The following is a 26,090-nucleotide window of genomic DNA, read 5'->3' as shown; positions in this document are numbered from 1 at the left end:
CTTATCTGCCAGATACTTGGGGCAATTGCGCTTCCAGTGACCCATACCCTTGCAATAGTAACACTCCGTTTCAGGCTTAGGTCCAGCTTTGGGTTTCTTCGGCGGATTGGCAATAGGCTTGCCGCTCTTCTTCGAATTTCCCTTCTTGCCTTTGCCGTTTCTCTTGAAACTAGTGGTCGTATTCACCATCAACACTTGATGCTCTTTACGGAGTTCAGACTCTGCGACTTTCAGCATCGCAAACAACTCGCCGGGAGACTTGTTCATCCCTTGCATGTTGTAGTTCAACACAAAGCCTTTATAGCTTGGCGGCAGTGATTGAAGGATTCTGTCAGTGATAGCCTCTTGCGGGAGTTCAATCCCCAGCTCAGCTAGACGGTTTGAGTACCCAGACATTTTGAGCACATGTTCACTGACAGACGAGTTTTCCTCCATCTTGCAAGCATAGAATTTATCGGAGGTCTCATACCTCTCGATCCGGGCGTTCTTCTGAAAGATAAACTTCAACTCCTGGAACATCTCAAATGCTCCATGACGCTCAAAGCGACGTTGAAGTCCCGGTTCTAAGCCATACAAGACTGCACATTGAACTATTGAGTAGTCCTCCTTACGTGCTAACCAAGCGTTCTTAACATCCTGATCAGCCGTAGCGGGTGGTTCATCTCCTAGCGCAGCATTAAGGACATAATCCTTCTTCCCAGCTTGTAAGATTAGCTTAAGATTACGAGCCCAGTCTACAAAGTTGCTTCCATCATCTTTCAACTTAGCTTTCTCTAGGAACGTATTAAAATTCAGGATGACTGTCGCGTGAGGCATGATCTACAACACAAATATATTCAAAGTGGACTTAGACTATGTTCAAGATAATTAGAGTTTGACGTAATCAAATTATATGCTAAACTCCCACTCAAAAAGTACATCTCTCTAGTCATTTGAGTGGTTCATGATCCACTTACACTATCCCAAGTCCGATCATCACGTGAGTTGAGTATAGTTTCAGTGGTAAGCATCCCTATGCTAATCATATCATCTATATGATTCATGATCGACCTTTCGGTCTCATGTGTTCCGAGGCCATGTCTGCACATGCTAGGCTCGTCAAGCTTAACCCGAGTGTTCCGCGTGCGCAACTGTTTTGCACCCGTTGTATGTGAACGTTGAGTCTATCACACCCGATCATCGCGTGGTGTCTCGAAACGACGAACTGTAGCAACGGTGCACAGTCGGGGAGAACACAATTTCGTCTTGAAATTTTAGTGAGAGATCACCTCATAATGCTACCGTCGTTATAAGAAAAATAAGGTGCATAAAAGGATTAACATCACATGCAATTCATAAGTGACATGATATGGCCATCATCACGTGCTTCTTGATCTCCATCACCAAAGCACCGGCACGATCTTCTTGTCACCGGCGCCACACCATGATCATCCATCAACGTGTTGCCATCGGGGTTGTCGTGCTACTCATGCTATTACTACTAAAACTACATCCTAGCAAAATAGTAAACGCATCTGCAAGCACAAACGTTAGTATAAAGACAACCCTATGGCTCCTGCCGGTTGCCGTACCATCGACGTGCAAGTCGATATTTCTATTACAACATGATCATCTCATACATCCAATATATCACATCACATCGTTGGCCATATCACATCACAATCATACCCTGCAAAAACAAGTTAGACGTCCTCTAATTTTGTTGTTGCATGTTTTACGTGGTGACCATGGGTATCTAGTAGGATCGCATCTTACTTAGGCAAACACCACAACGGAGATATATGAGTTGCTATTTAACCTCATCCAAGGACCTCCTCGGTCAAATCCGATTCAACTAAAGTTGGAGAAACCGACACTTGCCAGTCATCTTTGAGCAAAGGGGGTTACTCGTAACGATGAAACCAGTCTCTCGTAAGCGTACGAGTAATGTCGGTCCAAGCCGCTTCAATCCAACAATGCCGCGGAATCAAGAAAAGACTAAGGAGGGCAGCAAAACGCACATCACCGCCCACAAAAACTTTTGTGTTCTACTCGAGAAGACATCTACGCATGAACCTAGCTCATGATGCCACTGTTGGGGAACGTCGCATGGGAAACAAAAAATTTCCTACGTGCACGAAGACCTATCATGGTGATGTCCATCTACGAGAGGGGATGAGTGATCTACGTACCCTCGTAGATCGTACAGCAGAAGCGTTAGAGAACGCGGTTGATGTAGTGGAACGTACTCACGTCCCTCGATCCGCCTCGCGAACAATCCCGCGATCAGTCCCACGATCTAGTACCGAAAGGACGGCACCTCCGCGTTCAGCACACGTACAGCTCGACGATGATCTCGGCCTTCTTGATCCAGCAAGAGAGACGGAGAGGTGGAAGAGCTCTCCGGCAGCGTGACGGCGCTCCGGAGGTTGGTGATGACCTTGTCTGAGCAGGGCTCCGCCCGAGCTCCGCAGAAACGCGATCTAGAGGAAAAACCGTGGAGGTATGTGGTCGGGCTGCCGTGGAAAAGTCGTCTCAAATCAGCCCTAAAACCTCCGTATATATAGGTGGGAGGGAGGGGACCTTGCCTTGGGGCTCAAGGAGCCCCAAGGGGGTCGGCCGAGTCCAAGGGGGAGGACTCTCCCCCCCCCCCCATACCGAGTTGGACTTGGTTTGGTGGGAGGGAGTCCCCCTTCCTTCCCACCTCCTCCTTTTTTTTCTTTCTCTCTTTTTTTTCTTCTCCTTGGCGCATAGAGCCTTTTGGGCTGTCCCACCAGCCCACTAAGGGCTGGTTTGTCACCCCCAAGGCCTATGGGCTTCCCCGGGGTGGGTTGCCCCCCCCCCCCCGGTGAACTCCCGGAACCCATTCGTCATTCCCGGTACATTCCCGGTAACTCTGAAAACCTTCCGGTAATCAAATGAGGTCATCTTATATATCAATCTTTGTTTCCGGACCATTCCGGAAACCCTCGTGACGTCCATGATCTCATCTGGGACTCCGAACAACATTCGATAACCAACAATATAACTCAAATACGCATAAAACAACGTCGAACCTTAAGTGTGCAGACCCTGCGGGTTCGAGAACTATGTAGACATGACCCGAGAGACTCCTCGGTCAATATCCAATAGCGGGACCTGGATGCCCATATTGGATCCTACATATTCTACGACGATCTTATCGTTTGAACCTTAGTGCCAAGGATTCATATAATCCCGTATGTCATTCCCTTTGTCCTTCGGTATGTTACTTGCCCGAGATTCGATCGTCAGTATCCGTATACCTATTTCAATCTCGTTTACCGGCCACTCTCTTTACTCGTTCCGTAATACAAGATCCCGCAACTTACACTAAGTTACATTGCTTGCAAGGCTTGTGTGTGATGTTGTATTACCGAGTGGGCCCCGAGATACCTCTCCGTCACACGGAGTGACAAATCCCAGTCTTGATCCATACTAACTCAACTAACACCTTTGGAGATACCTGTAGAGCACCTTTATAGTCACCCAGTTACGTTGCGACATTTGATACACACAAAGCATTCCTCCGGTGTCAGTGAGTTATATAATCTCATGGTCATAGGAATAAATAGTTGACACGCAGAAAACAGTAGCAACAAAATGACACGATCAACATGCTACGTCTATTAGTTTGGGTCTAGTCCATCACGTGATTCTCCTAATGACGTGATCCAGTTATCAAGCAACAACACCTTGTTCATAATCAGAAGACACTGACCATCATCGATCAACTGGCTAGCCAACTAGAGGCATGCTAGGGACGGTGTTTTGTCTATGTATCCACACATGTAAATGAGTCTTCATTCAATACAATTATAGCATGGACAATAAACAATTATCTTGATACAGGAATTATAATAATAACTATATTTATCATTGCCTCTAGGGCATAATTCCAACAATTAGCCCCTCTCGCAAGCATCCGCAACTACGAAAGAAGAATTAAGACAACGTCTAACCATAGCATTAAACTAGTGGATCCGAATCAGCCCCTTACGAAGCAACGCATAGACTGGGGTTTAAGCTTTTGTCACTCTAGCAACTCATCATCTACTTACTACTCCCCAATGCCTTCCGCTAGGCCCAAATATGGTGAAGTGTTATGTAGTCGATGTTCACATAACACCACTAGAGGAAAAACAACATACAGCATATCAAAAAGCTCCACCCTGATTTTTTTTCACACGAAACCCTTCATATAGCAAAAGAGGGGGCAGTGGGCCACCAGGGTGCCCACAAGCCCTGTTGCCGCGACCAGGGGGTAGGCCGCGGCAACCAGGCTTGTTAGCCCCTGGTTGCTCCCCTCTCACACTTCTTTCGCCCAGTATTTTTTATAAAATCCAAATAAATCCACGTTTATTTTCAGGGCATTTGGAGTTGCGCAGAATAGAGGACTCAGACTTGCTCCTTTTCCCGTCCAGAATTCCAGCTGTCGGTATTCTCCCTCTTCAAATAAACCTTGCAAAATAAGAGAGAAAAGGCATAAGTAAGGTTCCACAAAGTATAATAACAGTCCATAAAGCGATAAATATCAACATGAAAGCATGATGCAAAATGGACGTATCAACTCCCCCAAGCTTAGACCTCGCTTGTCCTCAAGCGAAAACCAAGACCCAAAACATGTCCACATGTTTAGGGATGAAGGTGTCAATAAAACAAAATACGGACATGAGGGCATCATGATCACACATAGAACAGCAATGCATCATAGAGATTCTTATGTGAAAGTAACAATTCTTCACAAAGCAAAGTGTGAAACAAAAACCTTACCGAGAAGTGGCCAACAACCATCCAAAGTCAATGAAGCAATTGCAATTTATCATATTATCAGAAAGACTCAAATAAGAGCTTGTACAGCAAGTCCACATACTCAATCATCTCTTTTTTTTCCACAGTTGTTACAACTCACGTGGTACTCATGATATCGAAGTTTCAGTTGGACACAGAGAAAGATAGGGGCTTATAGTTTGCCTCCCAACCATTTACCTCAAGGGTAAAGTCAACAATAATAAAGCATAAGTACTCAGCTCCAAGTTGATACATGAATATAGATCTTTCCCAAGCATATGACGTTCACCAAGAAAAATGCTAAATAAGGAATTGGTGAAGATCACCATGACTCTTACAAGCGCAAAAAGTAAAGGTACAAGATAGGCCCTTCGCAGAGGGAAGCAGAGGTTGTCATGCGCTTTTGATGTTTGGATGCGTGTCCTCTTAGTGCGGAGGAACGTCACTTTATATTGCCTCGTGTGATAAAGAACTTTATTATGCAGTCTGTCGCTTTTATGTCTTCCTCATCACGGGTTCGTACAAAGCTTATTTTCCACACACTAATAGATCATACATATTAGAGAGCAATTTTTATTGCTTGCACCGATGACAACTTACTTGAGGGATCTTAATCAATCCATAGGTAGGTATGATGGACACTCATGGCAAAACTGGGTTGAAGCTTTATGGATGCACAAGTAGTATCTCTACTTGGTGCAGGAGTTTTGGCTACTATGAGGTGGAAGCAATCGTCACATGCTAAGGGATCTCTAATCATATAACATTGTCTGGAACCAAGCAAACATTGTCGTGTGATTGACAAGGATTAGGTTGCATTCTCATGTGGGATCATCATGTGATTGCATACGCATCTCGACAGTTGCGTCCACATGAGGATAATTATCCCACACATGATCTTGAGCTTGCAACTATAGTCCATGCACTTAACACCTGGCAACATTACCTTCTTGGAAATCGTTGCAAAATATTCACTGATCACCAAAGTCTGAAATATATCTTCACCCAGCCGGATTTGAATCTCGCGCAAAGAAGGTGGGTTGAGTTGATCTCAGATTACGATTTAGGGATAACTTACACCCCGGGGAAGGCCAATGTTATGGCTGATGCTCTAAGTCGTAAGTCTTATTGTAACAATCTTATGCTACAACGAGGTCAACCACGTCTCTATGAGGAATTTCGGAAGTTAAACCTCCACATTGTTCCTCAAGGATTCCTTTCTACCCTGGTGGCGAAACCTACTCTTAGGCATCAAATCGTAGCTGGCCAAAATCGTGATAAGGGTATATCACGGATCAAGGAGAATATTATTAGCGGAAATGCTAAGGAATTCTCCATGAATGATCAAGATGTTGTGTTTTTTCAGAACCGTTTAGTGGTTCCTAAGAATCCACATCTAAGGCAGTTGATCCTTAAGGAGGCTCATGATTCTCCTCTCACCATTCATCCTGGTAGTACTAAGATGTATCACGACCTTCGCCAGAGGTTTTGGTGGACCAAGATGAAGAGAGAAATTGTTGAGTTCGTGGCTAACTGCGACATTTGTCTTTAACTTAAGGTAGAACATCAAAGGCATGCTGGCACCTTTCAACCTTTAGCTATTCCTGAATGGAAATGGGATAAAGTTAGTATGGACTTCATCACTGGATTTCCCAGGACCAAGAAAGGAAATAATGTTATCTTTGTGGTCATTGACCGTCTTTCCAAAGTAGCTCATTTTCTTCCAGTTCGTGAGAGTATAACAGCTAGCCAGCTAGCAGAGTTATATATCTCTCAAATAGTGTCTCTTCATGTTGTTCCTCTGGAGATTAACTCAGATCATGGGAGTATTTTTACTTCTCGCTTCTGGAAAAGTTTTCAGAATGCTATGCGGACTCACCTATATTTTAGCACTGCTTTCCATCCTCAATCAACTGGTCAAGTAGAACGAGTGAATCAAATCCTAGAGGATATGCTCCGACCTTGTGTTATATCGTTCGGTATGAATTGGGAGAAGTGCCTTCCATTCTCCGAATTTGCTTATAACAATAGTTATCAATCAAGCTTGGGCAAAGCCCCTTTTGAAGTTCTCTATGGACGAAGATGTCGAACACCCCTTAATTGGTCAGAAACCGGAGAGAGGCAACTCTTTGGTCCGGATAAGATCTAGGAAGCAGTGCTAAAAGATGTGTCGGCTCAAACCAACCATTGTTATTTCAACCAGCCGATTGATTTTATTATTATTTTCTATATTTTTAACCCAGTACAAACGTAAGCGTTCATATACACACCCATATATTTACCCTTATAAACGCGCACACGCATAACTTATCCCAATGAACACCTTCGAGAGACTGAGCCGACATGTCATCTTAGATTTACGAAATCATCGTAGGTGTCTCATCATCGACGGAAACATCGCCTTTTACTCGATGTGCAACGCCGAAGATCCTGAAATAAATTCAGAAATAAATGCGAGCACCAGGACTTCAATTTCGATGGGCTAAAAATATCACAGTCATTTTAACCATTCAATCATAGATTGTTCGCTAATCCTTTCCTACTAATTAAAAAAAAGAACATGCACGATGCGTTTTCTTAGCAAGTTCACGATGCATCTTTTTTTAGATCAAATGCACGATGCATCTACCCATGCTGGAAAGACGCATGAGAAGAAAGTTTAAATTTTTCTTGTGTTTGCCCTAGAATGACTATTATGAATGAAATAAATTCTAGTAAATCAAACAATCTTCAATAAGAAACAAAAATCCTACATAATAAAAATAGTAATAATATAAGGTGTCGGTTCTGTAACGAAGCATGGGCACATGTAGGATGCTTGAACAAAAAGAGGATTAAGAGGAATGAACTTTTTGGTTACGATGAATCTTGAGAACATCACTTGACTATAGCATCCATGTACATCTGAATTTTCCCATTGAATGCACTGGTCCATGAGCTAAGTATATGAAAATATATATATTCCATTGCAACGTACGGGCATTATCCTAGTGTTAATCAAGTAAGATCCCTTAAGAAGGTGTAGCATTGCTCCATGATGCAACCGCAACGATGCTCAATCACGGCCAATGCTACACTGATACATGTGGTTTAGTGATTAAAGAATGACATGATATCATTTGGTTGTTTTTAAGAGCAATCAACACCAATAGCAAGGGCCGGTTACAAGCTATGAGCATAAGAGTATCTTCAATAGATGATGTATATTTTGATGTTTTAAATCAATGATGATTCAAATTTAAAGCATCAAAAAATATTTTTTACATCTTCGGAAAAGTCTCAACTTCAATAGATAGTCTAAAACGGAGATGTAAAAAAAAGCAACTTCAACAGATGGTCCAAAACGAAGCTGCAAACCGGCCGGCGGCCGCGGGGCTACTGTTCAGCCACTGTACAGCCGCACATATTATAAAAAACATTTAAAAACAACATAAAAAATTATACATTTTCACAATATCAAATTATTACATAGTTATTCGAACTGAATCTGAAAAGATATAGTTTGACAGGAGTAAATTCAGTATTGTCTGATGGTATGAGATGAGTAGGCCAATGCAGTTACTGAATCTGAGTTTCATTCTTTCAGCCATACAGTATCATTGGGCAAATTTAATTGAAATCATTTCAGTTTGAGCACTGTTAGCAACTGACTAAAGAGTTTATACAATTTGAAGGATACTTAAAGTGACAAGACACGCCCAGGTGAGGCGTCGAAGCAACCAACCACGGTCCAAGAGTTGTGCCATGGCAGGCAGGGGTCGTCGGCCAGTCCGGTGGTGGGTTCTTGAAGCTCCTCGCGAGATCATCCAATGCACAATGTAGAAGAAGCATGCACCTTTTGTCTGCTCGCTCATACTCGCGCGCTCACTTCTGCTGCTCACTCCCGCCCTACCGCCACAATGTCAAGGAGAAGGACCTGGAAATGGCCATCGCTGCCCCGTACATGGCCGCGTGTTTGTGTGTGTGTGAGGTGGGTTTGGCGAGAGTCGAATTCGGAGAAGGGCGTCGTTGTCGGAGAGTAGATCGAAAGAAAAATCGGGCCTTCTCCCCTTCGATCACGGAAGGGGGAGGGGACAAGGAGTGGGCAGCCAGAGAGGGAGGCACGGGGCGAGGGAGGCGTGGGGCAGATGAGCTGCGGCGACTCATGGGGGAGCTGAGGAAGGGAGCTCCGGTGCGGGGGAGCGGACCTCCGGCGGGGAAGAGGAGTGACGAGAGGAGCGGCGGAGGGCAGCGGCGGCGATTTGGGCCGGTGGCGGCGATGGCGACGGCGGATTGGGCGGTGCCGGCGGTGACTTTCGGCTGCTGGTGCTCGGTCGCGGGCGGGCGGTCGTGAGGCGGAAGGGGAATGAACTAGTTGTTGGTCGTTTGGCGGGCGGCCGCGGTTTTACATCAGTTGTATTTCGTGATGTGAATTTGCATCACGAAGTTGTCATTTTTACATCTTCGGGAGGGGGTGATGTAAATATTTTTACATATGGGACATCTATCTTCGCGGAGATCCAAAAGTTAAGTATTTTTACAAATGAACCGTTTATTGAAGATGCTCGAACAAACTTTACGGATTTAATCTGTCGCGGGGAGCCAACTGGTGATTGCTCGCCACATGAAAATTTTGATCTAAAGAGGGATTTTACAACGCCAAACATCTTTAAATTTCAAGCTTGGAGGCCCTACAATCAGCCTAGAGTAAAGAAACTTAACAGAAAACGGGCCAGCGTCCGAATGGGGCGAGGTAACTTGGTCTGCCTCCTCCGAGGGCATAGGAAATAGCTCAGCAAGTTGCTGCCACTGAATCAACTCTTTAGGAACGAGGGTGTGACGAAGCTGCAAATCCCAGCCACCAAGCGCAAGATCCGAGATGGAAATCTGACACCGAGAAACATAAGAAGGCCAGTGCTCTGCACCGGCGCGCCGACCGCGGCCCCACGATCCGCTAACCGCCGCGCGTCCATACCGTTAGATCTTAATACAACATTTTTTTCGATGCAGCAAAATTTCAGGGCGATGCAGCAATTTTCGTCAACGGGTACAACAAAAAAAATTGTAGCAAAAAAATGTCCACGTGATCGTAGCAAAAAAACGAAGCTGATGGTGAGTGGTAGCAAAAGTTAAACGCCGGTTGTAGCAAATATCTATGTGAACGTGGATGCAACTTTTGTATTGAACAGTTGCAACAAAAAATGATGCTGGTTCTAGCAAAAATTAACACGGTTGTAGCAAAAGTAAAAAACATCGATTGTAACAAAAAATCCGACAAACTAGAGTTGCAACCAAACGTATATTCAGTTTTTTTACTGAACAAATATAGAAAATAAAAAACGCTTGTAGTAAATATGAACACTGATTGCAATAAATTTAGACAAAAAAAGTTGCATGTCTAATCAACGCTCAGCGCGGGTCGCGTGCGGCCGGCCGAACGGTTCGACCGGCGCACCGACCAAAAACGTTTACCCATAAAAAAGATAGTCGAAAACGTAAGACAAAAAAAGTTTGTCACCACACGACTAGTCTGTCTAGAACCGAACATTGACACTATTGCCAACCACAAATTCGACATGAGATAAAAAGATATTCCTAACCAAATCAAACAAATATTTAAAACCTTCACACGCGGGAGCATATATCATATTACTTGCTAGAGTTGTATCAAATATAATGTATTGTGTTTAGTAGGATATAAAATCGTGTCCTAATAAGACACTTGTATCTTAGAGCATCACCAGTCGCGTCATCAAGAGGCCTTTTCAGGTCATTGTTTTCGACGGAGAAAAAACGGCCCAGTCGTGTCCCCAGGAGCCCGTTTTTCGTCGGTTAGGACCGAAATTGGCCCCGGCGGTTTCAGACCGAACCGAGTGTGCTGGGGGCGCCGGTGAAAACATTTTTGGCAGGAAAAAATTGTGGAGTCATCATCCTCATCGCCTCGTTTCCCGCGGGAATCACTGTGAAGGTTGCGCCGTCGGTCAGACTTCCATTGATTCACGGGCGGCGCAGCGACGCACGTCCCGTCCGTTCCTACCACGCGTTCACACGGCACCGCTCCGCATGCCCGTCCGCCCACGACTATATAAGGCACCCTCTCCCTGTCGGTGGCCACACACCTCGCTCGCCAGAATCTCTCCGCCGACACCCTCTCCTATTTCGTCACCGGCGCCTCTCTCTCTCCCTCTTTCTCCCCAAAAATGGTCGAACGCTTCCTCGACCACGGAGCGACAGCGAGTGGCTTCGGCCAACGTCACCTCCACGAGGACGATGCCGTCTTCTCTAGGAGGCGGGCTATCCGACGCCTCCAGACATGTGGGTGTCGGGCTCGTGGAGGCTGAGAGCCGGCGGAGTCCCGGTGCCACTACCGCCCTCTGGAGCTGACCGGCGGACGGAGATGGGGCGCATCCAGTCGTCGATGCCGGAGAGCTTGCGGAACCTGCCAAAGTACGCCCCCGACAGCAACACGCTGTGGACGGCGTACTTCAAAAGCCGGCACGCTTACCAGCTCGCCGCCACCAACTGGGTCGAACCACGCAGCCGCTACAACTCCGTGGGGCGCCGCCAATGGTGGGACGTCCCCGGCCGCACATTGGAGGTCATCCTCGAGCACATCGAGGGCGGCAACTCGTCGTGGTTCGAGTACACACCGCCACCCGCCTTCTAGCGCCGTCGCGGCAGCTCCTGGACGCCGAGACGGGTGGAGAAGGTGTCGTCCTCCTCGTCCGGCTCCTGCTCCTCCGGGTCGCCGGCGCTCCTTCACGTCAAACTGGAGCCGCAGGAGATGCCGCTGGGCGACGCACGCGCAGCGGCGGCGTCGTCGTCATCAACTAGCCCGGCGCCTCTGCCCGCCTCGACAAGCCGAAGACGGAGCCGACACTCCTCCCCGTCAAGCAGGAGCTCGTGGCCATGGCTGTCTATGACGAGACCGCCCTCAAATGGGCGCGGGACGACTACGTGCCGCGCCCTTGAAGAGCTCGCCGCCCGGCGCTGTGGTCGCGAGGACGACGGCGTCGTCATCCTCGACGATAACGACGAGGAGGCGTCCGGGCCTTCCAACCCCGTTCGCCACAGCGACCCAGGACAGGGGTGCAGTAAGGTCGGCGGCGGAGCGCAGGACGACGACGGCAGTGATTACACCAACTTCTACAAGCTTCTCGGAATGTAGAAGGCGGCAATGGTGGCGACGTAGTTTCCATTTAGAGTTTAATTATGTTTTTATTTTACTTTTGTATAAATTTCAATGAAAATTTATGAATTTTCTTTGAATTTGAGTAGTTTTTAGCCGAATTTGAATTGAATTTGTTTTTTTCAAAAACAAGTTGGGGCGACTAGGAACCCAAGCCTCCCACCCCCACCACCATGCCGATTTTTTCCGCCGACACGCCCAGGCGACGCTATTTCACGCCCCTGGGGGGCCGAACGACTGGAGATGCTTCTCGGCCTCTCATATATAACGGGGCTAACACACGATATAACATATGCCAACATAATAGCACATGAACGCAGGGGGAAGCCGACGGCGTATGTTGACACTCACGACAGCGAGTGTGCGGTTTTGTGACAGTGTTACGGGAAGGAACGCGTGTAGTCATGTATCGAAGATGTGGCCATATCGATGAACCTTGTTAACAAATCTCAATGCCATGCCTCGTGTAATTGCTTGGTTTTTGATGATTGATGAAGTGTCTTGAATTTATTTTAGCAAGTGGTATCATGAGCTGGTTGTTGAGAGGTTGCGGATTGTTGATATAGACGAGCTCCCGCTGGCGATGGATCGATGCATCTTTGAAAATCAGGTTTTGCGGCATTTGCTCCGCGTGTTCGGCTGGCGATGATTAGAGGCACGGCGGGACGCTACCGTGTGAAATTATCAAGACGGACAAGAAACGTGTGAGTATAGGCTGGCTTGAAACCGATGGGATCTTAATGAAGCAAAGTATCCGTGTCAAGCTGCGTGCAGCCATCGGAATTGGCAGGAAATAGCGAGATTTGTTTGGACAAAAAGTACTGAGGCATCAGATCGATTTGACGGAAGGAAACTATCCACTGTTGTACTCCTTCCGTTTATTTTTAATCTACATATAAGGTTTAATTAAAGTCAAGCTTTATAAAGTTTAACTAACTTCATATTAAAAAATATTAACATTCATAACATGAAATCAATATTATCAGATGCACCATGAGATGTATCTTCATACTATATAATTTTAATATAGTAGATATTCATATTTTTTAATATAAATTTGGTTAAACTTTATGTTGTTTGACTTTGATCAAATCTTATATACGGAGTAAAAAGAAACGGAGAGAGTACATCCATCGAAATTAGTTGGAGGCATTCATAAAGCAATTAAAAAATTTATTTTAGTCCCATGTGAAATAAACAGGAGGGACTTTTAGGGACTAAAATGAGGTATTTGTGACTAAAGGAAGAAGTCCCTATGGGAGAGACTTTTTGGGACTTTTTGACACTTTTTACAACAGTGCCCCTACTTTTAACATGTTGTCGTGGGTATAAGCCTGACAGTAGATGTGTAGGGTACGAATGAGATGGGCAGAGTCCTAGCTACGGCGAGGTTGTATGAGTTCAGACCCCTCTACGGTGGAGGTAATAGCCCTACGTCTCAGTGCTCTTGGAGCTTGTTACCGACTGTAATATGGAGTACAATGTTTTTCTAACCCTTTTACCAGTGGGGGAGGGTGGCTTATATAGAGTGCGTTGTCCTCCACAACGGTTCTGATTCAAGGGTGGAGTAGTGGCGATTGAATGCATGCGTTACAGGTAACGTATGCTATAAATGCTAGTTAATGCACCCGGAAACGTACGGCAGTTTCCCTCCAGGGAGATTACGACGCACCGAGTGTATCCAGTCGGTAGGTCCGGTGTCCTTCGAGTCTTAGTCTCCGACTGGATGATTCTGGGCCCGTTACCGACTGGATGATGGGGACACCTTAATACAGTCGGGCATACTTAAGGTCCTGTCCCTTGCGTGGGGTAGTCCTTGGGTAGGACCTGTAGGACAGGCCTATGACCCTACCCTAGGACTATGACCCCATCATTAGTCCCCGAATGGATTGGGGTTGAAACGTCAAAGCAGTGCTCGATGCTCAGATCCGACTGGACTAGGTTCGACTTGGGCGTTGCTTGCTTCTATCCATTCTATCTCTCCTGGCCAATGATCCGAGTGAATGTGTTCTGCGGAACGGACTGTCGGGAACCGAGTGCTTTCGCGGCATCTTTTGACACGACCGGTCAGCTGACAGCGGCGGATTTTCTGGGATCTCAAATTTCGGGTTCCGCGCGCTTAGCGGGGGCGACGTGAGCGCGCTCGAGTAGCGCCTGACTCCTCGATCCTCGCGCCTTCAACTCTTCCGCCGATATCGCCGCGGCTGGTTGGGCGGATAAGATTTCGGGCCCGCTCGCCAGCGACCCAGTCGGTGTTCTATTTAACTCTGGCCGACGAGACCCTTCGGTTACGCTCGCCGAATCCTCTGCTCTTGCTTGCTCCGTCTTCCTCGCCACCTCTTGCGCTCATACACCTTTCTCTTCCCATCCTTCTCGAAAGCTTGCCATCGCCGCCATGACCAAGGGCCAGACCAGCAAGATGGAGGCAAGGAAGAAGAAGGGCAAGGCGGCGGCTGCTCAGCGGCGGCAGCGGCCATTGCCAGCGGGATGGATCCAGGGAGACTTTCTCCCCTCCACAGTGACGGAGGGGGACCTGCTGGAGCTGGTAGAGCACGGCCAGCTCATGCATAAATCTTGGAGGTTGCCGGCGGACGACGAGGTTGAGCCGGCGCCACGGGAGGGGGAACGCGTCTTGCTCCTCAGCCACGTTCACCGAGGTTTCTCTCTGCCCCCCCACCCTTTCTTCAAAGGCATCATGAATCATTTTGGTGCTCAACTCCATCACTTCCCTCTGAATGCCATTGCCCACCTTTCTGCCTTCATTGTTCTGTGCGAATGCTTTATCGGTTGCTCCCCTCATTGGGGTTTATTCAAACATATCTTCTCCGCCCGCTCTCAAACCATCAAACGTCTTAGTCAGTCGGATGACAAGACGCATCTCCTCCAGCTCTGCGGGGGTTTAGGGTTTCAGAAAAAGATTCAGAGTAGCTACCCTGCTCTCCAGTTGAACGAGTCGGTTAGGAACTGGCAGTCGACGTGGTTCTACTGCCAGGACATAGCCTGTCCGAACGCGTCGACTGGGCTGCCTCCATTTAGTCTAGACCGCCCTGCTCCACCCAAGCAACTCGCCCTCTCGAAAGCCGAGAGGGATGACATCCAGCCTTTGGTCGAGGCACTCGCGGATGTTGTCAGGAGGGGGGTCACCGGTATTGACCTGTTGGAAGTCTTCATCGGTCGGCGGATCCAGCCTCTTCAAGCTCGCCACCATGCTATGTGGCTCTACACAGGGCCCGAGGATTCCACTCGGACCGTCGCGGTGGGCATACTCGAGGAGAAGGTGACCTCGATAGTGCTCCAAATCACGGGACCTTGCGAGAACCCTAAAGAAGCTCGCCGAGTGGTGCCTTACAGCGCGGACAACCCGCCACCGAATCAGGTGAGTAGCGTTAGCCGAATATATCGAACTGTTTTGATTTTAGTCGTTCATTTATATCCTCGTGTGATGCTTAATGTTTCCGACTGAATCTCATGTAGGAATGGACCAACTGGTCCTCCCCTGTCTCGAACGGGGATCCGGAGGAGGAGGAAGAAGGTAGCCAGGAGGGGAGCGTGGATAGCGTTGAATATGTCTCCGACAGCAGGGAGTCGGAGGAGGAGGACAGCGAGGAGGAGGAAGAAGACGAAGAGCGCGACTCTCCGCCTCCACCGCCAGAACAGCGGAGTAAGCGTCAACATGAGCCTGTCGTCCCTTCGGCTCCCCCCGCGTTGTCGAGTGCTCTACCTACCGCTCCGGCGGTCCCGAGTGCTCGAGGCACGAAGAGGTCCAGGGACGCCCCTGCTGAGCCTGTAGGCCAATCTCCCAGGGCGCCCAAACTGAGTGGGCCCAAACCTCGGAGGGCTCTGCCGCGCATGAGGGTTGCCATCCCCATCACATCCACGTAAGCGAATCCAACTCTTGGATTTTTATGTTATCCGAGTGAACTCCCGCTTTACAAGTCGAATGGGCTTCACTTGACAGGGTCGCCACTTCTACAACCTCTCCGGTCCGCCAAGGGGATGACCCCATGGATACAGACAACATCGTCTCGTCCCAGCCGGGTATGTTGTAGGAGAGTCAGGTGTTTTATTCCTGTAGACTGTACTATCCTTTTCTTTTTCTGAACCATCATGCCATTCGGCTTGTCAGGGGCGATTCACCCGGACGAAGACGGGCAAGGGAGAGCCGAGGCGGCCGCGGAGCCTGTCGTGGAGCCTGTCCTTGAGGCTGCTCTTCCTGCTGCTGCCCCTGCCGCCGACGCTCCGCCGACTGAAGTGCCTCCACCGACCGAACCAGTGCCGGTGGGCGACGAACCGACTGGGGCGAATCTTGGGATGCCCCAGGATCTTCCCACAATTCCCGGTTCGTCGAATGTTGAATTCAGCATTCGGTGTGTCCCAGAGGAGCAGGTGGGAGCGGCCAAGGGAGCCATCATCCAAGCGGAGCTGATGACCGGGGAGGCCAAGAAGGCTTATGACTCCGTTGCGGCTTTGTACCAGCGGAGCTTGGAGCTGCGCGACGATATCCGAGTAAGTAGTCTAGTAAGTACTTACTTTTCTTTTGTAACCCACTGGGTGTTGTCGTAGTCTGTTGTTTGCAATGGGTTCACTCCGAGTGAACCCAGTGGGTGTAGTCCCCGAGACTTCTGTCGAGTGCTTGAACCGACAGTTGTCTTTATACATTTGGTCTTTTTTTTGTCGTGTCCGTAGACAAGATTTCTGAGTGCAAGTTCTTACTGCAGTCGGAGCACTCTTGCGGTAAGAGTTCCCTAGAGTAAACTGCACACAGGTGGAGTAGCTTTAGCCGCGGAGGCGTAGGTGAAAACGTGCACCTCAATAGTGCAGACCTGCTTGAGGTGCATGCCAGTGGGGTCACTCTTAGTGAACCCACTGGGTGTAGTCCCCGAGACCACTGTCGACTGCTTGCGTCGGCAGGGGTCTGAAGAACGTAGTGTGTATTGAGAAAGTTGCTGATAACCCTTTGTTGCGTGTTGTAGAAAACTTGTGATATGGGAACTTCTTATGAAGCCCTCAGAGCGGAGAGGAATCAATATGTTGGTGAACTGGAAGCTGCAATGCTTGCCATGGCTGGTATGAAGGACGCTCTGGAAGCGCGAGAAAAGTCTTTGGAAGAAGCTCGGGAGGCAAACAGGGTATTGACGGCGGAGACGCAGATGATGAGGAAACATAGGACCGATCTGCATAATCAGATGGGCGTCCTGAATAGAAGGTGCACAGCTCAAGAGAAGTATGTCACCGACTGGGCTGAGCAAATGATGACTTGTCTGGCTGGTAAGTCTTATGCTTTGTCGAGTGGCTTTATCGTGTGCCATACATTCGGTTTTAATTGCGTGCTTGCTTGTTGATGGCAGACTTTTGCGGAGACTCTGAAGCTGAAACGGCGGCTGTGGAACGGACTGTTAAGGACAAAGTTCCACTCAGTGAGGACGCCAATCGGGATCTGCTTCGAGCACAAATCCGCGCTAGCAAAGTAGGTCCTTTCATCGGTCGACTGAGAGAAGTCTTCGGCCGAATTAACAAAGAACTTTGGCCGGAAGACGAGTCGCGGGAGGAGATGGAGACCCTAACGAGCCGACTGGACAGGTGCCGAACCAAGTGCAATCTTGGAAGAAATCGGCAGCGCGGTGCGGTGCTGATGTCGCGATGTCTTTGGTCCGAGTCCATTGCAAGGAGGTGCGGGAAGATAAGCTGAAAGCGTTGAAGGTCGCCAACATGAAGAAACTTCAATTCGAAGACTTCATGGAGACGTTCCTCGAGACTGCCACCCGCATTGCTGATGGAATTGACTTGGACACTTTTGTGGAGTCCTCTAGTTCTGACGCCGGCCCAGCTGACGCGTAACCAGATGTTATGCTCGGTATGCCGAGTGTTTGCCTGTAAGATATTCTGGCCACTCCTGTTGGCCGTCATACTTTTGGATCGGTGCGGGTAAGCTTGATCCGCACCGAGTCCGTTATCGTTTCTAGACTGCTGGAGTCACAACGAAAACACTTATTCTTTTGCTTGAGTGTTGTTTGGAGTTGAACACTTAATGTGTACTCGTAGAATATTATGACTTAGGTGATTCATGATCAGTGCTAAGTTCCCGAGTGTAACGTATAGAGCACACTCGGAGGAGCGATTAGTACTTAGGCGATTCAGGATCGGAGCTAAGTCCTCGAGTGTGACGTGAAGTGCACACTCGAAGGAAGATTATTACTTAGGCGATGCGTGATCGCAGCTAAGTCCCCGAGTGTGACGTAAAGTGCACACTCGGAGGAAGTTAATACTTAGGCGATGCGTGATCGTAGCTAAATCCCCGAGTGTGACGTAAAGTGCACACTCGGAGGAAGTTAATACTTAGGCGATGCGTGATCGCAGCTAAGTCCCCGAGTGTGACGTAAAGTGCACACTCGGAGGAAGTTAATACTTAGGCGATGCGTGATCGCAGCTAAGTTCCCGAGTGTGACGCAAAGTGCACACTCGGAGGAACTTAATACTTAGGCGATGCAGGATCGCAGCTAAGTCCCCGAGTGCGACGTGAAGTGCACACTCGGAGAAGTTAATACTTAGGCGATGCGTGATCGCAGCTAAGTCCCCGAGTGCGACGTGAAGTGCACACTCGGAGAAGTTAATACTTAGGCGATGCATGATCGCAGCTAAGTTCCCGAGTGTGACGCAAAGTGCACACTCGGAGGAAGTTAATACTTAGGTGATGCAGGATCGCAGCTAAGTCCCCGAGTGCGACGTGAAGTGCACACTCGGAGAAGTTAATACTTAGGCGATGCGTGATCGCAGCTAAGTCCCCGAGTGCGACGTGAAGTGCACACTCGGAGAAGTTAATACTTAGGCGATGTAGGATCGCAGCTAAGTCTCCGAGTGCAACGGGAAAGTGCACACTCGGAGGAAGTTAATACTTAGGCGATGCGTGATCGCAGCTAAGTTCCCGAGTGTGACGCAAAGTGCACACTCGGAGGAAGTTAATACTTAGGCGATGCAGGATCGCAGCTAAGTCCCCGAGTGCGACGTGAAGTGCACACTCGGAGAAGTTAATACTTAGGCGATGCGTGATCGTAGCTAAGTCCCCGAGTGCGACGTGAAGTGCACACTCGGAGAAGTTAATACTTAGGCGATGCAGGATCGCAGCTAAGTCTCCGAGTGCGACGAGAAGTGCATACTCGGAGAAGTTAATACTTAGGCGATGCAGGATCGCAACTAAGCTTTTTTTTTTGTGACCATACTCTGCAACCATGGAAGAACTCTGAATCTGCAAAAGAAATTGAATCTGCTGTATATTATTTCTCCAAAACTTGTTCGTTACACTGCTTCAGTCGGCGATCACGTATAAAAACGCTTGAGGAGGTCTCCGTTCCACGTGCGGGGTTCGTCAGTCTCCTTCTGAATGTTGTAGAGTCTGTATGCCCCGTTGTTCAGCACCTTTGAAATGATGAAAGGACCTTCCCAGGCCGGAGCCAATTTGTGTGGTCTCTGCTGATCCACTCGGAGCACCAAATCGCCAGCCTGGAACGTGCGGCTTCTGACATGTCGTGCATGAAAACGTCGCAGGTCTTGCTGATAAATTGTTGAGCGAGTAAGTGCCATCTCGCGCTCCTCCTCTAGAAGATCGACTCCATCTTGCCTTGCTTGTTCTGCTTCGGCTTCGGAGAAGAGTTCGACTCGCGGGGCATTGTGAAGCAGGTCACTCGGAAGGACCGCTTCTGCTCCATAGACGAGGAAGAACGGTGATCGCCATGTTGATCTGTTCGGAGTGGTGCGGAGACCCCAAAGTACTGAAGGTAACTCGGTTACCCACGCACCAACAGCATGTCCTATCTCTCGTAAGAGTCGAGGCTTCAAACCTTGAAGGATAAGTTCATTTGCACGCTCAGCTTGTCCATTGGATTGCGGATGTGCTACGGAAGCAAAATCCACTCGGATACCTTGACTCGCGCAGAAACCTTTGAATCTGTCCGAGTCGAAGTTTGTCCCATTGTCCGTGATTATGCTGTGAGGCACTCCGAATCTGGAGATGATGTCTCTGACAAACTTCGCAGCTGTGGAGGCGTCGAGTTTCTTGATGGGTTTGGCTTCTATCCACTTTGTAAACTTGTCGACTGCCACCAACAGATGTGTGTAGCCTCCTTGGCCTGTCTTGAATGGTCCGACTGTGTCTAATCCCCAAACTGCAAACGGCCACACAAGTGGGATTGTCTTTAGTGCAGATGTTGGCTTGTGGGACTTGTTGGAGTAGAACTGACAGCCTTCGCATCGATCGACCATAGCTTTGGCCATTTCGTTAGCCTACAGCCAGAAGAATCCAGCCCTGAACGCCTTGGCGATGATTGCTATTGAAGAAGCATGATGGCCGCAGGTTCCCGAGTGGATATCCTCTAGGATCAACTGCCCTTCCTCTGGGGAAATGCAACGTTGGAGAACACCTGAAACACTCTCCTTATACAATTGACCGTCAATGACAGTGAACGCCTTCGACCTGCGAACTATTTGTTGGGCTTGGACTTCGTCTTCTGGAAGTTCTTGCCTTAGGATATATGCCATAATCGGCACAGTCCACTCGGGGATGATTAACAGAATCTCTGTGACCAGATCAACCATAGCAGGCACATCGACTTCAGTCGGGTCTGTTGCGCTCTTGGGTTGCACTGGCTCTTCCGTGAAGGGATCTTCTTTGACTGAAGGAAGATGGAGGTGCTCGAGGCAGACATCACTCGGGACGGGTCTCCGAGTGGATCCGAGCTTCGCCAATTCGTCCGCCGCTTGGTTCTTCAGTCTTGGAACATGATGAAGTTCTAGACCTTCAAACTTCTTCTCCAGCTTCCTGACTGCATTGCAGTAGGTTGTCATAGTGGGGTTCCTTACGTCCCACTCTTTCATTACTTGGTTGACCACCAAGTCTGAATCGCCGTAGACCATCAGGCGACGGACGCCGAGTGAGATGGCCATGCGCAATCCGTAGAGAAGAGCTTCATACTCTGCCTCATTGTTAGAGGAATCAAAGTGTATCTGAAGCACATACTTGAGCTTGTCACCCTTTGGTGATACGATCACAACACCAGCACCGGATCCATTCAACATCTTAGACCCATCGAAGAACATTGTCCAATGAGCCGAGTAGATGTGAGTCGGTTGCTGTTGTTCTACCCATTCTGCTATAAAGTCAGCCAGGGCTTGAGACTTAATAGCTTTCTTGGCCTCGAACTTGATGTCACAGTACAGCATCTCCATCGCCCACTTCGCCACTCGGCCTGACGCATCTTGATTGTGGAGAATTTCCGACAAAGGAGAATCAGAAACGACAGATACCGAGTGGTCTTGGAAATAATGGGCAACCTTCTTCGCAGTCAAATAGATCCCATAGATAAGCTTCTGATAATGGGGATACCTCTGCTTGGAAGGGGTCAGAACCTCGGAAACGTAGTACACTGGCCACTGAACTTTGTAAGCTTTGCCCTCCTCCTCTCGCTCGACTGTAAGAACAGTACTAACCACTTGATTTGTGGCCGCGATATATAGAAGAAGGGGCTCTTTACTGCGCGGAGCAGTAAGAACCGGCTGGGTGGAAAGTAGGACTTTGAGGTCGTCGAACGCGACTTGGGCTTCGTCTGTCCACTCGAAGGTATCTGATTTTTTCATGAGTCGGTACAGAGGAAGTGCTTTTTCGCCGAGTCGACTGATGAACCTGCTCAAAGTTGCTAAGCAACCCGTGAGTCGTTGAACATCGTGTATTCTGACCGGCCTCTCCATTCGGACGATGGTCCCAATCTTTTCGGGGTTAACATCGATCCCTCGTTCGGAAACGAAGAAACCGAGTAACTTTCCGCTGGGAACACCGAATGAACACTTGGCAGGATTTAACTTGATATCGTACCTACGAAGGTTGGCGAATGTTTCTACCAAGTCAGTCAGCAGGTCGGAACCTTTGCGGGACTTGACTATGATATCATCCATGTATGCCTCCACATTGCGACCGATCTGGTCTAGGAGACATTTTTGGATCATGCGCATAAAGGTGGCTCCTGCATTCTTCAGACCGAAAGGCATGGTGATGTAGCAGAAGCACCCAAACGGGGTGATGAAAGCTGTTTTCAACTCATCGGGACCATACAGACGGATCTGATGATAACCCGAGTAGGCATCAAGAAATGATAAACGCTCGCACCCCGCAGTCGAATCGACAATTTGATCTATGCGGGGGAGCGGAAAATGGTCTTTCGGGCAGACCTTATTGAGGTGCTTGAAGTCAATGCACATTCGGAGTGACTTGTCCTTCTTGGGCACCATGACTACATTGGCGAGCCACTCGGAGTGGTGAACCTCGCGAATGAATCTGGCAGCTAGCAGCTTAGCCACCTCTTCTCCGATTGCCTTTCTTTTGTGCGCGGCGGACCGACGCAGGCGCTCTCGGATGGGCCGAGCAGCGGGATCCACATGCAGTCGGTGCTCAGCCAACTCCCTAGGTACACCCGGCATGTCAGATGGCTTCCATGCGAAGATGTCCCAGTTCTCACGGAGGAATTGGGTGAGCTCGGCTTCCTATTTGGGATCCAGGGTGGTGGAGATGTTTGTCGGGGCGGCAGACTCGTCCGTCGGGTGGATGCTGACCTTCTTAGTCTCTCCCGCCGACTGGAACGCGGACTCAGAAGCTGGCTTCTTTGAGCGCATTAAGTCGGCGGGGTCGACTGTCTTCTTGTACTCTTCGAGCTCGAGTACAGCCATCTGCTGGTCGGCGATCCTCGACCCCTCTTGCAGACACTCCTCGGCTCGCTGGCGGTTGCCGGTGATGGTGATGACGCCTTTTGGACCGGGCATTTTCAACTTCAAGTACACATAACACGGTCGTGCCATGAAACTCACATATGTCGGGCGGCCCAGAATTGCATGGTAAGCGCTCTGGAAGTCCACCACCTCAAACGTGAGCTTCACCTTACGAAAGTTCTTGTCGGAGCCGAAGATGACCTCCAATGCGATCTGGCCGAGTGATTTGGCCTTCCACCCTGGGACGACTCCGTGGAACTGCATATTGCTCTCGCTGAGTCTGGACATCGGAATGCCCATCCCCTTGAGAGTGTCGGTGTACATAATATTCAATCCACTGCCGCCGTCCATTAGGACTTTGCGCAGTCGGACTCCTTCCACCACCGGGTCGACGACCAGAGCCTGCCTTCCTGGGGTGGGGACATGTGTTGGATGATCCGACTGATCGAAGGTAATCGCAGTCTGAGACCATTTGAGAAACTTGGGGGCAGTCGGAACGGCCATGTTGACTTCTCTATTTACTAGCTTCAGTCGACTCTTGCTTTCGACGTCAGCAAAGATCATGAGGGTTGCATGGACTTGGGGGAACAGATCCTCCTTGTCCTCCTCATCCTATTCAGGATTCTTCTCACTCGGCTGCCCTTCGCTGAAACCCTGGATCAGGAGACGGCACTGCCGAGTGGTGTGCTTTGCGTATATGGGGTTACCTTCCTCATCCATCTTCGTATGGATTGGACAAGGCTGGTCCAGGATGGGATTGTTGAAAGGATTTTTCTTGGGGGTGAACTGCGCTTTCCCTTTGCCCTTGAATTTGGCGCTGGTTACAGCTGCAGCTTCTGCTTGCGGTGTGGGCGAAACCTTCGGTTTCTGCTTCCGAGTGTTACCTCCGTCGGCATCGCCGACTGTCTTGTGTTTACCGCCCCGGATGCGGTCTTCTTCTTCGCCATTTGCATAGCGAGTTGCTATCTCCATCATCTTGCTCATGGAGATGTCGCCGGTTTGACCAAACTTCAAGTACAGCTCCCTGTACCGCACGCCTGCCTTGAAGGCGCAGACTGCTTGATGCTTGGTGACATTCTCCACCGTGTGGTAAAGAGTCGTCCATCGCTGGATGAAGTCGCGCAAGGGCTCATTCGGCTTCTGGACACAGTGCTGAAGCTCCACAAGACCTGCAGGGCGCTTGCACGTTCCTTCAAAGGTTCTGATGAACACTCGGGCTAGATCTGCCCAACTGTAAATGCTTGAGGGGGCCAACTGATTCAGCCAAGCTCGGGCCGAGCCATCGAGCATCAGAGGGAGGTGCTTCATAGCGACATGGTCGTCTCCTCCTCCGATCTGGACCGCCACTCGGTAGTCGTCTAGCCATGTTTCGGGCTTGGACTCTCCTGAGAATTTACCGATTCCCGCAGCCAATCGGAAGTTGGGCGGGATATCAGCCGAGCGGATGGCTCGACTAAAACACTCGGGACCAGATACGATGGCCCTGCTTCCACTCGGACGGTCCATATCGCGGCCATCGCGGTGGGCTCGACCCCTGTCGACTCTTCGCTGAGCGATTCGGCCCCTTGCGTCGGGTCTTGGGTCGTAAGTGTCGCCGACTGAATGCCGATCATCATGATGCCGGGACCCGTAGGGCCCACCCCATCGAGGGGTGCGCGAGCGACGGCGATACTGATGAGATCTAGGGCTGTGAACCGATCTATGCGTGTTTGCATGGACGGAACTATTGCGGATCCGATTGTGTGACTGGGAGACTGCCGAATTCTGCTGCTGCGCCGTGCGCAACAGGGTTCGGATTTGTTCGATTCCCCTTCCTGCCTCTGAATCAGTCGGCTGGAGGGAATCGGCAATCTGAGCAGCCGCGGCCAGGTTGAGGAGAGGCGTGCGGAACACCTCCACGTTGCTCCGCCGAGTGTGTCGGCTGGCCGAACGACGAGGCGGACGACGCGCACCGGATGCTTAGCCAACTTCACCTTGGTCGGCTTGACGAGGATCTTCATGGGAGTTGGCCATGTGTACTTCTGCTGCAGGCCCACGACCCACGTACTCGGTAGGAAGCTCAGTCGGAACCGAGTCCGAGCACTGGGAGCGTGGGGCGACTACAACAGACTCCAGGACTGCCACCTGAGAGGACGCGAACTTGCGCGCTCGGGCATGCTACACCCAACGTTGTAGACGCGGACTGCGAGATCGCCTGCTGCGGCGCATGACGAAGGTGCAAGCCGGCAACGGAGCCGATTGTTGGAGAAGAAGAACGCCGCGAGCGCCGGCACAAAAGTGTGTGGCCCCGCGACGGGGAAGCGCCTTGACGTCAAGGGGTGCCTCCCGAAGCCACGCCGAATCGTCGACAACGAAGGAGAGAGCACCGAAGAGGATCTGGTGACCCATGCTCGAAACTCCACCGTACGACATGACGAAAGGAAGTAGTCGCAAACTCACCGGAAGTCGCTTAGACGCCTGCCCCACGGTGGGCGCCAACTGTCGTGGGTATAAGCCTGACAGTAGATGTGTAGGGTACGAATGAGATGGGCAGAGTCCTAGCTACGGCGAGGTTGTATGAGTTTAGGCCCCTCTACGGTGGAGGTAATAGCCCTACGTCTCAGTGCTCTTGGAGCTTGTTACCGAGTGTAATATGGAGTACAATGTTTTTCTAACCCTTTTACCAGTGGGGGAGGGTGGCTTATATAGAGTGCGCTTCCCTCCAAAACGGTTCTGATTCAAGGGTGGAGTAGTGGCGATTGAATGCATGCGTTACAGGTAAAGTATGCTATAAATGCTAGTTAATGCACCCGGAAACGTACGGCAGTTTCCCTCCAGGGAGGTTACGACGCACCGAGTGTATCCAGTCGGTAGGTCCGGTGTCCTCCGAGTCTTAGTCTCCGACTGGATGATTCTGGGCCCGTTACCGACTGGATGATGGGGACACCTTAATACAGTCGGGCATACTTAAGGTCCTGTCCCTTGCGTGGGGTAGTCCTTGGGTAGGACCTGTAGGACAGGCCTATGACCCTACCCTAGGACTATGACCCCATCACATGTCATTTAATAACTTCTAGTACATTACTAGGGGTAACATGATCTTTTTGCATGTCATTTAATGACCTCTAGTCCCTGTTTAGTCCCTGGAAAAAAACGGATAGGAACTAGGGACTTTTTAGTTGGGACTAAAAAAGGTCCTAGGACTTCTTAAAGAAACAAGGCCTAACCAGCATCGGGGATTGAGCCAGGAGACAACACGTGAAGACCGGAAAGGTCTTTTGGTCGGAATTGCTGTTAGTACGCGGAGGTCGTTCGTGTATTTGACGCATCGTGTGAAAAACTCACATAATTTTTTATAGGGTCAGTCATATGAAGAATCATGATGTCAATGGATACTAGGTTTGAG

This window comes from Hordeum vulgare, chromosome 1H (genome assembly GCF_904849725.1).
Source record: "Hordeum vulgare subsp. vulgare chromosome 1H, MorexV3_pseudomolecules_assembly, whole genome shotgun sequence".
Lineage (NCBI taxonomy): Eukaryota > Viridiplantae > Streptophyta > Magnoliopsida > Poales > Poaceae > Hordeum > Hordeum vulgare.
Note: the sequence above shows the minus strand (reverse complement) of the source record.